Source organism: Rhincodon typus, chromosome 15 (assembly GCF_021869965.1).
Source record: "Rhincodon typus isolate 14 chromosome 15, sRhiTyp1.1, whole genome shotgun sequence".
Taxonomy (NCBI): domain Eukaryota; kingdom Metazoa; phylum Chordata; class Chondrichthyes; order Orectolobiformes; family Rhincodontidae; genus Rhincodon; species Rhincodon typus.
Window position 1 is genome coordinate 26,499,415 of NC_063346.1, and position 13,946 is coordinate 26,513,360.

The window sequence follows — 13,946 nt, forward strand, 5'->3', positions numbered from 1 at the left end:
TCAGCATTAGACTGTTAATTCCATATTTTTATTGAACTTCAATTTCACATAGGTGGGATTCAAACCCACGTCCCCAGAACATTACCTGGGTCTCCAGATTAATAGTATCATGTAACACCACTAGGCTATCATCTCCCCAGTGCACATGCGGCATCTTGTATTCTCCTATACGCTTCAGCAGATGGACAAATAATGACAGACTGTATTACTCTAGCTAAACTTTAGGAAAAATGTTTATCGATAATAAATTATGAACCGCTGATTAAGATTACTGGGCGGCACGGTGGCTCAGTGGTTGGCACTGCTGCCTCACAGCGTCAGGGTACCAGGTTCAATTCCAGCATTGGGTGACTGTTTGTGCAGACTGTACACATTCTCCCCATGTCTGCGTGGGTTTCCTCCGGGTGCTCCAGTTTCTTCCCACAGTCCAAAGCTGTGCAGGGTAGATCAACTGGCCATGCTAAATTGTCCCTTAGTGTCCAGAGATGTGTTGGCTAAGTGGATTAGCCACAGTAAAATGTAGGGTTACAGGGATAAGGTGGGGAGCTGGGCGGGATTCTCTTCAAGAGTCATGTGCACCTGAGGGGGCAAATGGCCTTTTTCCACACTGTGGGGATTCTATGGTATGAGCTCTAACAAATTAGTCCAAAGTAATTAAGACAAAGTCATTAAAGCCCCCCAGAGGTTTCTTATGCAAGTCAAATTGAATAGTCACAAAATAGTCACTGTTTCCAGTTGTCAACTGGTTTGGAAAGCAAGATAACATAATATGAAGCAACAGTATCACCTATGCAAAAGAGCTAAAGGCATATCAAATATGAAATATGTAACTCTTAAAAAGGGATAACAGCTAAAGTAGGATTCAAAGGCAGAACAGCCTAATAAAAGACCACCAACCAAAATATTACACTTGGTTTTCACAGATACTGTTTTTGAGTATTTCCAGAAACTGCAGTATTTTAATTCTGAATTAATCAAATAGTTCAGCTTCATTTCTGACGCAGTACTGTCTTTATCCATTCTGCATTATGAATTGGAGGGGAAGTAAATCTCTGTCCATCCCTTTTTAAGCACACAATGAATAACAATAATTTCCTTTAACTCATATTTCTCAAATTCTTGAGGTACGTTGTTCCCAGTTCCCTACCAAAAAAAAATGGGCTCTCAAAACATGGTCACGATTATATTAGAGGCCCAAATAAATTCAACAACTGAATATCCATAGCCCTATGGAAGTACAGCATATTGAAGATTCACTACCTTCCGAAAGAAGAAATTTATCTTTGACTCATTTCTAAATGACTGAAAACACACAGAAATACAATTGTACAGTGTGAGAGCTGATTTTCTGCAGTCATGACACTAACCTCTGCAGTAAGATGCTTTCACTTTAATTCCTATATCCTCATCCAAAGTGTTTATATAAATGATGAACAACAGTGGACCCAACACCGATCCCTGCAGAATACTGCTGGTCACAGGTTCCAGTCCAAAAAACAATCCTCCATCACTGATTTGATTTGATGTATTACAGTCACATATTCACTGAAATAGTGAAAAGTATGCTATCCAGACAAATCATACCTTACATAAATACATCAGCGTGAGAGAACAGAATGCAGAATATAGTATTGCAGCTAGAAAAGATGCAGAGAAAGATCAGCTCTAATACAAGAAAGGTCCGTTCACAAGTCTGACAACAGCAGGAATGAAGTTGTTTATAAACCTGGTAGCATGTGTTTTCAAACTTTTGTATCTTCTGCATGATGGAAGAGTGTGGAATAGAGTATAACCAGGGTGGGAGGAGTCTTTGATTATGTTGGTTGCTTTTCCAAGAGTGTAGGAAGTGTCAATGGAAGGAAGGCTGGTTTTCATGATGGACTGAGCTGTATTCAAAGCTCTCTGGAATTTCTTGCGGTCTTGGGCAAAGCAGTTGCCATACCAAGCTATAATCCATCTGAACCGGATACTTTCTATGGTGTATCTGTAAAAATTGGTGAGTCATTGTGGACATGCCAAATTTCCTTAGCCTCCTGAAGAAGTAGAGGTGTTGATGTGCTTTCTTGACTGTAGCATCAATGTGAATGGACCAAGATAGATTGTTGGTGATATTTACTCCTGGGAACTTGAAGCTCTCAATCACCTCCATCTCAGCACCATTGATACAGACAAGGGCATGTCTCTACTTCGCTTCCTGAAGTCGATGACCAGCTTCTTTGTTTTGCTGACATGGAGGGAGAGATTGTTGTCTTTACACCATGCCACCAAGCTGTCTGTCCATCTCTTTCATGTATTCTGTCTCATCGTTGCTTGATCTGAACCACGACAGTGGTGTTGTCAGCAAATTTGTAAATGGAGTTAGAGCTGAATTTGGCCAGTCATGAGTGTATAAGGAGTATAGTAAGGGACTGAAGTCAGGCCTGACAAATCTGTTATAACTCTGAGGAAATAACAAGCAGGTTAGACCAAGGAGAGCCAATAGATGTTATCGCCTTGGACTTCAAGAAGGCCTTTGACAAGGTGCCGCACAGGAGGCTGCTGAGTAAGGCAAGGGCCCATGGTGTTAGTAGCAAGGTACTAGCATGGATAGAAGATTGGTTGTCTGACAGAAAGCAGAGAGTGGGCATAAAAGGGTATTTTTCAGGATGGCAGCCGGTGGCAAGTGGTGTTCCACACAGGTCAGTGTTGGGACCACAACTTTTCACTTTATATATTAGTGATCTAGATAAAAGAACGGAGGGCATTCTGGCTAAGTTTACAAATGATACAAAGATAGGTAGAGGGACAGGTAGTATTGAGGATGCGGGGAGGCTGCAGAAGGATTTGGCCAGGTTAGGAGAGTGGGCAAAGAAGTGGCAGATGGAGTACAACGTGGGAAAGTGTGAGGTCATGCACATTGGTAAGAAGAATAGAGGTATGGACTATTTCCTAAACGGGGGGAAAATTCAGAAGTCTGAAGTAGTATTGGGAATTCTAATCCAGGATTCTCTCAAGGTAAACTTGCAGGTTGAGTCAGTAGTTAGGAAGGCAAATTCAATGTTGGCATTTATTTTGAGAGGACTTGAATATAAAAGCAGGGATGTACTTCTGAGGCTGTATAAGGCTCTGATCAGGCCACATTTGGAGTACTGTGCGTGGTTTTGGGCCCCATATCTCAGGAAGGATGTACTGGTCCTGGAGCAGGTTCAGAGGAGGAGTTCACGAGAACGGTCTCAGGAATGAAAAGCTTAACATGAGGGACGTTTGAGGACTCTGGGTCTATACTTGATGGAGTTTAGAAGGATGAGGGGGGGATCTAATTGAAACTTACAGAATACTGAATGGCCGGGACAGAATGGATGTTGAGAAGATGTTTCCATTGGTAGGAGAGGCTGGGACCTGTGCGCATAGCCTTAGAGAAAAGGGAAGACCTTTCAGAACAGAGATAAAGAGAAACTTCTTTAGCCAGAGTGGCGAATCTATGGAATTCACTGCCACAGAAGGCTGTGGAGGCCAGGTCATTGAGTATATATAAGATGGAGACAGATTGATTCCCTTGACAATCAAGAACCTAAGGTTATGGGGAGAAAGTGGGAGAATGGGGTTGAGAAACTTATCATCCATGATTGAATGGCACAACAGACTCGATGGGCTGAATGGCCTAATTCCTGCTCCTATGTCTTATGGACTAAGTACGCAGCCTTGTGGGCACTGGTATTGAGGATTACTGTGGAGGAGGTATTGTCATCTATCCTTACTGATTGCAGCCTATGGGTCAGGAAGTCGAGGATAAAATTGCTGAGGTGGGGTGCAGAAGAGTCCTAAATCCGAGAGGTTGGAGACGAGTTTTGTTGAAATTATTTTGTTTTGAAGGTGGAGCTAAAGTCAATGAATAGGAGTCTGACGTAGGTGTCCTTGTTATCCAGATGTTTCAGGGATGAGTGTAGGCCAGGGAGATGGCATCTGCTGTGGATTTATTGTCACTTTAGGCAAAATGTGGAGGATCAAGGCAGTCTGGGAGGTTGAGGTGTGCTATGACTGACCTTGTGATGCGCTTCATAATGACGGATGTCAGAGCCACTGGGTGGTAGTCATTAAGGCACAGGCATTTTTTTGGCACAGGGACGATAGTGGCCTTCTTGAAGCAGGTGGGAATATTACGATGTAGTAAGGAGAGGTTAAAGATGTCTGCACATATTCACGCCAGTTGGACTGCTAATGATCTGGGTGCATGGTCAGGGACTCCACTTGGGCCAGTCACTTTCACCCTCAAGAAGGCCACTCTAACGTGTGGAAATGACAGTGGGCACAGGTGTACTCGATGCTGTCGAGGTGAGTGACATTATTTCACTGACCTTCTGTTCAAAACGAGCATAGAATGCATTGAACTTGTTGGGGAAGGATGCTTTGTTGGCAGCAATTCTACTCAACTTTGCTTTGTAGCCAGTTATAAGGTGTAAACACTGCCACAGTCGACATGTGTTTGTGTGGTTAGTCTGGAACTCTAGTTTAGTCAGGTATTGTCTGTTGGTGTCCCTGATGGCTTTGCAAAGTTTGTACCTAGATTTCCCATATAGGTCAGGGTCACCGACTTGAACGCCTCAGACCTGGACTTCAATACGGAGTGGATCTTCGGGTTCACTTGTGGTTTCCACTTGGGGAATACTTGAGTTAACTTGTTTGGCACACAGTCCTCTACACACTTGGCCATGAAGTCTGTGACGGTAATGGCATACTCATTTAGCTTGGCCGTCAGGATATGGAGAGACAAGGGAAGAAGCTATTGCGGACCATGATCAGAATCCAGTGTGCCTGCTAGAGACAGCTTGCCAGATCAAACTGAAGCTGAACAAGAGAAAGGTACAACTAATTGCAGTAAATCAAGTATACTGGCCGTGTACTGACAACAAAAGGAATTGGGTGGAACCTGACTAGTTGAGAGCTGTAACAGAGATACAATAACAAATAAATGGTGGAGGCAGTGCAACGAGTAGTTGGATACATTAACTATTACGTAAGCAAAAACAAATACAGAACTGCTGGAAAAACTAGCAGGTCCAGCAGCATCTGTGGAGAGAAATCAGAGTTAGTGACACTTCTTCAGATGTGAACATTTTGCCTAATTTGCTACAGTGTAAATTTCTACAAAGCTCACTACTAAAGGTCTGCAGTGGTGTTGAGTTGCAGAAAAAAACAGCAGTTTTCACTAGAATCAAATAACTCACAATGATAACATCATGTTGAATACTACAATGTCAATGAAGAATTCACCTTGCAATGCACTGACAGGAGGCCAGAACATAGGGCTACATTTTTTATTCATTCATATGACGTGGCATTGCAGGCTAGGCCAGCATTTACTGCCACAAAAACAAAGTTGCCGGAAAAGCTCAGCAGGTCTGGCAGCATGTGTAAAGGAGAAAACAGAGCCAACATTTCGGGTCCGGTGACCCTTCCTCAGAACTGATGGTTCCGAGCATTTACTGCCCATTACTAAATGTCATGTAGTCGATGGTAGTGAGCTGCCTTCTTGAATTGCTGCAGTCTTTGATGTGTAGGGACACTCCGCACTGTTAGGAAGGGATCCCAGGATTTTGATCACTGCCTGGCACTCACATAGCATGAATATTACTTGCCACTTCTCAGACAAACTTAGTTACTGTCTAGGCTTTGCTGCATTTGAACATGGAATGCTTCAGCATCTAAGGAGTCTTGAGTGCTACATCTGGACGCAGACTGTTTCAGCATCCGAGTGGTGAAATGATGCAATCATCAACAAACATCCCTCTTCTGACCTTATAATGGAGGAAGGGTCATTAATGAGCAGTTGAAGATGGTTGAGCCTGGGACACTACTCTGAGGAACTCTTGCAGAGATATTCTGGAGCTGAAATGATTCACATCCAATAATCACAACAATCTTCCTTTGCACTCAGTATGACTCCAAATTGGGAAGGATTGTCACCCTCAATTCCTTTGACTAGTTTTGCTAGGACTCCTTGATACTGCATTGACTTAAATGCGGCCTTAATGTCAAGGCAGTCACTCTCACCTCCCCTCTGGAATTCAGCTCTTTTGTCCATGATGGAACCAAGGCTGTAATGAGGTCGGTAGTTGAGTAGCTCTGTGGAACACCACAAACTGAGAATCAGTGAGTAGGTATTGCTAAACAAGTGCTGCTTGATAGCACTATTGAGGACACCTTCCATTACTTTACTTTACTGATAGTCAAGAATTGACTGATGGGATGGCAATTGGCAGGGTTGCGTTTTTCCTGCTTTCCATGTACAGGACAAACATGGGTAATTTTCCACATAGATACCAGTGTTGTAGTCAATCTACCTGACATACTGGAACAACTTGTCCAGGGATATGGCAAGTCCTGGAGCACATGACTTCAGTACTTCTGTTTGAATGTTGTCAGGCCCATAGTCTTTGCAGGATCCAGTTAAGATTGTAAACTCAATTCGAGCAACACCCCTTCAGCACCACTTGTTTGAATCCTTACTCAACAAACTCACTGCTACTTACAGTGAAGTAATCCTGCATGCTGATTTAACGTGGTTATGTCAAGGGAGATTTGCAAAGATTTTTATATCTGATGCCCGAAATGATCTCTCTTCATAAATCAAGGATTGACGTGCGCAATGTGCTCTCAAACAATGTGTGGTTGCTCGACTTTGGGGTTCTTACAGACAATGTCAAAACTTAACAAGCTGAACTGTGTACTGCAGGAATATGACTGAGTTAGAACATATGATCAGTACTGTCAATACATTCAAACTGAGCCTGAATCTGTGGTCCTTCCAATTAGAATAATAAAATGCTGCAACACTTCCTGAGTCCAGAGAAAATTCTAGGCAAAAAATTGACAAAAATAACTCCATCCAGAACACATCTTTCTATACTTAAGGAAGTTAGCACAGGAATTCATGAATTAGATAGGATGGAACATATCATCAGATTTGTCTGAAATCCACTCTTTCCAGTAGACATTGGTAGGTAGGCTACCAAATTCCATTAGGTGTTTGGCTTATAAAGCAGTCGAGTTGATACGGAGATAATTGTTATGCAACACGATTTTGAGCTGAAAGTTTGTTTGAAGATCAGTGATTTTTGAAGTCATGTAAACAGAGAAAAATCCCCACTCCCAACATCCTGCATCCTTAAAGTGAAAGCTTACTATGACTCCATGTTCACCGTTCAGCATTCATTCAAATGAAGATAATCAAGTGCCAAGTATCAAACCCACCTCACAGTTACCATTTGATGGACTACATATGACTGACACTGGCAGATAATATGCAATCACAGATGTCACGCTGAGAATTGGCGAGTAGAGGACAAAATGAATAATGATAACAATATACACTTGGTTTTAGATTTATGTAGCACTAAAAAATAAACTGCTTATTCTATATTTCATTGGGGGAACATCCTGGGTTTCACTTAAATTGATATTGCGCTCAAATTGATTGGAGGCCATTGATTTGGGAATATAGGTTTACTCCACTCAATCCCTCTTCATACGACAATCCAAATTCCCAGATCCAGTACAGTGAATCTTTGCACTCCCTTAAGGTAAACACATCCCTCCTTAAATAAAGAGATGAAAGCTTTTCACAATACCAGCATTACACCTAATATGCATGCTGTGCAACACTTATTTGTTGCACTGTGCATTTCCTTTAATATTTCCATGTGTATGCATCTTAAAATTTGCAGAATATATGCAGCTCAGAACAAGCCCATTCTGATTGTTATGTTGGTGCTGGCTTACTGCAACAGCAATTCCCAAATCCTACTCCCTTGTCTTTTCCCTGAAGTCTGACAACTATTTTCTGTTCAGTTACTTATTCAATCCGAGTTTGCTTCCAATGCAGGCAGAGGTTCCAGCATTAAAAATGGCTATGACCCATCTGCACATGTACAGTCACATTACGATGATCCATCTGGGCGTGCACAATAGCTGCAACCCAGACATACAATGGCTATAGAGTTGTCCTTTATTTTTGGTATATGTTCCTCAGAGTGGAAAGAAAACATTTTACAATATTCTAATTCACACCACATATCCTCCACGCTACTGTAATTTTGGGGAAGATTAATGCTAGCAATTTGCACAGTTTGTGTACTTGTGCCGGTTCCTTTTGAATTATAACCTGGGTTCTTTGTCTACATTGTAACCAGACAGAAAACAATATGATTTATGCAAGTGGTATCTTAGCTGAAAATAACTTATGCATGCAAAGCTTGAAATATCTTGATTTACAGGTTCTGCTACAAGTTTGCATTTCTGTTCAACAGATGGACATTTTCAGCTTCCTACAGTGCTCCATCCAGCAGTGATGTTGGCTGCAAGTGCACCTTATGCAATTCCCATTAGAAACCAATGATTAAATCTGCTTCCACCACACTGCCAAGTACTATATTCCAGATCCTAAACACAGTGGAAAAAATAATCTCTCATACCACCTAGGGATCTTCTGTCCTGCACATTAAATTGGTGTCTTCTGGTTCTCAAATTTTCCACCAAGGGTACAGGTTCTTCCTATTTATTCAGTCCAGATTTTGATCACCCTATTAAACTTCTGTCAACTTTCTCTTCTTTAAAAGAAAAGTGCACAACACACTTATTCTTTGCACATACATCCTGGATTGCTACACAGTCTGCACTCAGGGTTTAGGGAAAGCTGAATATGAATCGTCTCAAAGTCCTATGATAATATGTAAATGTTATTTATAATTCAATCCTTTTGACTCATTATTTGCTATCTTGATTGCTTGCTGTATCTTCATGTTAACCTACAGTGAATCAAGGGGTTTTGGGTACCAACATTTTCTAGTGTGCTGCCAAGTATTCCACATCACTGGTTTCGCCTTACGTACACTGCTGGTGACAACCACAAGAACCTAACAATCAGTAATAACAATTGGTTATTAAGAAAGTACAAATTTAAAAAATTCTGTTTCACAAGTACTGTTTTGTTTAAACAAAAGTGATTTTCAACACTATTGTACAGTTATACAAGATATCCCAGTGTGGGTGGGTGCTATCAAATTGCCTGTGGATGTCTGGATGGACTGTGACACACCACTCAAATCATATATTACTATAACTATAACTATAGTTTGTGCCAGCCAGTTGGGATTTTTTTCTTGATTTGTTGTACTTGCTCGCTATCTTGTCCTTGTTAACATACACCGGTGTCAAATCTCCCAACACATTAAATTTAAAATACTTCTCTCTAAATCCCACAACAGCCTTTACACCTATAACATAACATCCCACCAAAATATTTAAGCTGGGCTTCCTATATATTGCTGATACTTTTACCTCACAAGCAGTACATAGAAATCAACCTTTCTTCACTAATTCATGGGATATGAGCATCACTGGCCATGCCAGCACTTATTGCCCATCAGAAGGTGGTGAGCTGCCTTCTTGAACTGATGGAGTCCACATGGTGTAAGTAAACCCACATTGCCATTAGGGAGGGAGTTCTAAGGTGTTCATCGAGTGATACTTAAGGAAAGACAATATATTTCCAAGTCAGAAACTTGCTGGTGTTCCCATTTAACTGCTAATCTTATCCTTCTAGACAGTGGTGGTTATGGGCTTGGTAGGTGCCTTTGTGAATTGCTGCAGTGAACCAGGGTTATCCCCTGAGTTAACAGTAATAGGTAGAGGGATATGCCAGACCATGAGGTTGCAGCTTGTGACCAAGCACAATTCTGCTGCTGCTGTAGCCCATCGTGCCTCATGGATGCCCAGTCATGAGTTGCTAGATCTGTTCAAAGTCCATCCCATTTAGCACAGTGGCACCAACAACATGATGAAGGGTATACATAGAACATAGAACAGTACAGCATAGTACAGTACAGACCCTTCAGACCACAATGTTGTGCCGACCTATTATCCTACTAAGATCAATCTATCCTGCATACCCTACATTTCACCATCCTCCATGTGCCTATCCAAGAGTCGCTTAAAAGTCTCTAAAGTATCTGACTCCACCACCACTGCTAGCAGTGCATTCCACATGCTAACCACACTGTGTGAAGAACCTACCCATGACATCTCCCCTATACCTTCCTCCAATCACCATAAAATTACGCCGCCTCGTAATAGTCATTTTCGCCCTGGGAAAAAGTCTCTGACTATTCACTCTGTCAATGCCTCTCATCATCTTGTACACCTCAATCAAGTCACCTCTCATCCTTCTTCGCTCCATTGAAAAAAGCTCTAGCTCCCTCAACCTTTCCTCATAAGACCTGCCCTCCAGTCCAGGCAGCATCCTGGTAAATCTCTTTTGCACCCTCTCTAAAGCTTCCACACCTTTCCTATAATGAGGTGACTAGAACTGAACACAATATTTCAAGTGTGGCCTATCCAGAGTTTTATACAGCTGCAGCATAACCTCGCGGCTCTTAAACTCAATTCCCCTGCCAATGAAAGCCAACACACCATACACCTTCTTTACAACCCTATCAACTTGGGTAGCAACTTTGAGGGATCTACGGACGTGGACCCCAAGATCCCTCTGTTCCTCCACACTGCCGAGAATCCTGCCATTAACCCTGTATTCTGCATTCAAATTCGACCTTCCAAAATGAATCACTTCACACTTTTCTGGGTTGAATTCCATCTGCCACTTCTTTGCCCAGCTCTGCATCCTATCAATATCCCAGTGCAGCCTACAACAGCCCTCCACGCAGTCCACAACTCCACCAACCTTTGTGTCATCAGCAAACTTACTAACCCACCCTTCCACTTTCTCATCCAAGTCATTTATAAAGATCACAAAGAGCAGAGGTCCCAGAACAGATCCCTGCAGAACACCACTGGTCACTGAGCTCCAGGCTGAATACTTTCCATCTACTACCACCCTCTGTCTTCTACTGGACAGCCAGTTTTGTATCCAGACAGCCAAATTTCCCTGAATCCCATGCCTCCTTACTTTCTGAATAAGCCTACCATGTGGAGCCTTATCAAATGCCTTGGTAAAATCCATGTACACCAAATCCACTGCTCTGCCTTCAATGTGTTTTGTCACATCCTCAAAGAATTCAATAAGGCTTGTGAGGCATGACCTGCCCCTCACAAAGCCATGCTGACTATTTCTAATCAAACTGTCCTTTTCCAAATAATCATAAATACTATCTCTCAGAATTTCTCCAGTAATTTGCCCACAACAGAAGAAAGACTGACCGGTCTGTAATTCCCAGGATTATCCCTATTCCCTCTCTTGAACAAAGGAATGACATTTGCCACCCTACAATCATCTGGTACTACTCCAGTGAACAGTAGGAATGCAAAGATCATTGCCAAAGGGCAGCAATCTCTTCCCTTGCTTCCCATAGTATCCTCAATGTGAAGGTGTGACTTTGTTTCCACAAGGACTGTGTTGTGGTCATTGTTACTGACAATCACAGGATAGATGCATCTACAAAAGACAGTTTGTGGTGGATGGTGTCGAGTACGTTTTTCCCACTTATTGTTTCCGTTACCACTTGCTGCAGACCCAGTCTGCAGCTTTTCCATTTAGGACTCAACCAGCTCAGTCAGTAGTGGTGCTGCTGAGCCACCCTTGTGATGGATATTGAAAGCCCTCCACCTTGAGGAGTACTGATTCTTCAGCTGAGAAGGGGTAGTATTTGGTAATCAGCTGGGGGTTTCCTTGTGCATGAGACTTCAAGGGATCCAAAGTCATTTCTGAGACCTCCCTCGCCACTGTATACCTCTATGCCACCACTTCTGCTGGGTTTATCCTGCTGATGGGACAGCACATATCCAGGGATGGTGATGGAGTTGTCTAGGGTATTCTCTGTATGGTATTATTCCATGAGTATTACTATGTTAGGCTCTTGCTTAACTAGACTGAGATAGTTCTCCTTGCTGTTGTAGCTTTTGGTGTCTTAATCAATGCCAGGTGGTTCGCCCTTTTTCACGCCAAGATAACCAAAAATGTAACCGATGCTTAAAGATGGCAAGTATGGGTGTAATTCTGAAGTAATACTTTGCTTCTATCCTCATAAAAGAGAGGGATGATGGAGGCATTTTAGTCAAGGAAAAAAGAGTGTGAAATATCAGATATAACAAAGATAGGAAGAAAGGAAGTATTAAGTGGATAAATTACCAGGATCAGATGAAATGTACCCCAGCTGTTAAAAGCCAGAGAAGAGTGGATGATCTGACCATCTTTTGCCACTCCTAAGTGGATGCAAGCATGGTGCCAGAGAATCAGAGTATAGACAATCTTTGTTTAATATGGAGTGAGGGATAGACCAAATTACAAGCCAGTCAGTCTAATTCTGGTAGTGGACAAATTACTGGAATTAATTCTCAGACACAGGATAAACTGCCTCTTATAAAAGTGTGAAGTAATCAAGGACAGCCAGCTTGGATTTGTTAAGGGAACAAAGTGTCCAACGTATTATGTGGTGGATCCAGATTGTGGTGGACACTGAAACACCGAATAAATTTGAGGAGATAGATTTCAAATTGGTAATAGGTTAAAGCCTTACAGGAAGCAGGCAGGATGTGGATTTTAAGCTGAGATGAGATTAGCCATGATTGTTTAAATGTTGGAGCTGGCTCGAGGGGCTGAATCACTTACAATGCTCCTAGTTCTTGTATTTTTTATGAAATAAACTATGGAAGGCTCATGGGGCGCAGTGGTAGTGTCTGTACTCCTGGACTGCGAGGCCTGGATTCAAGTCTCACCTGCTCCAGACGTGTATAATAACACCACTGCACATGTTGATTAGAAAAATAGGTTAAATGAAATAAAACATGAGGGTAAACTAACAAGTAATAACATAACAGACAGTGACAGTTTCTTTAAATTTATAAAACCAAAGTTAAGAGAAGCCAAAGTGAACAATGACCACTTGGAGAATGAGGCTGGGGAAAAATAACAGGGAACTAAGAAATAGCAGAGAAGTTGAACAAATAATTTGCATCGGTCTTCACAATAAAGGACATTAATAGCACTCCAAAAATATTAAATAATCAAGAGCCAAAAGGTGGGGAGGAAATAACAACTATAATGAGAGAAAAAAGTCCAAGGGAAAGTAATGAGGTTGAAGGCTGATGGGATGCACCTGAGGATACTAAAGGAAGTAGCTACAGAGATACAGGATGCACTGTTAGTAATCTTCTAAGAATCCCTATATTCTGGAAAAGTCACTGAGGATTGGAAAAAATGCCAACACAACATTCTTATTGAAGGGAGGAAACCAAAAAAAAACGGCCAATTAGCTTAACTTCTTTCGTTGGGAAGTGTTAGAGTCTATTATAAAAGGATATATTGCACACAGTTTAGAAATGCACAACATAATCAAGCAGAGTCAGCATGGTTTCACGAAGGTGAATTCATGCCTGATAAATTTTATTAGAATTCTTTGAGGTGGCAACAAGCAGAAAAATAAAGGGGAAAACAGGAGATGTAATGTATGTGGTTTGCCAAAGAGTGGGTTTGATATATTGCCTATATAAAGCTACATGAAGATAACAGTGCATGGTATTAGGGCTAGAACATTAGCCAACTCGCTGCCCATGCTATCTCACAGAAAGTAGAGTGCGGGATAATAGGGTTATTTTCAGGATAGCAACCCGTAACTTGTGGAGTGCTACAGGGATCAATCCTGTGGCTTAATTATTTTCAGCATATATTGATGACTTGGATGATGGAAGTGAATGTATGATCTCCAAGTTTGGGGGTGACACAAAAGTAGATGGGAAGACACACAGTGAGGACAACAGAGTCTACAGAAGGATACAGACAGGTTAGGTGATCGGACAAAGACTTGGCAGATGGAATATAATGCCGCAAAATGTGAGGCTATGCACTTTGGCTACACAAATAGAATAGCTAAATGTTATTTACATAGTAAATGACTTCAGAAGGCTGTGATATGTATTCAGAAGTTCTTGTACATGAATCACAAAAAATCTAGCATCCA

The 13,946-nt window shown here is 41.7% G+C and overlaps 1 protein-coding gene across 2 annotated transcripts in view; it reads right to left on the reverse strand.

Annotated features, from left to right (window-relative positions):
* The window catches only part of spg7 (SPG7 matrix AAA peptidase subunit, paraplegin), a 64,726-nt gene that overhangs the window by 45,943 nt on the left and 4,837 nt on the right, over nucleotides 1–13,946 (reverse strand). The gene's annotated exons all lie outside the window — the stretch shown is intronic.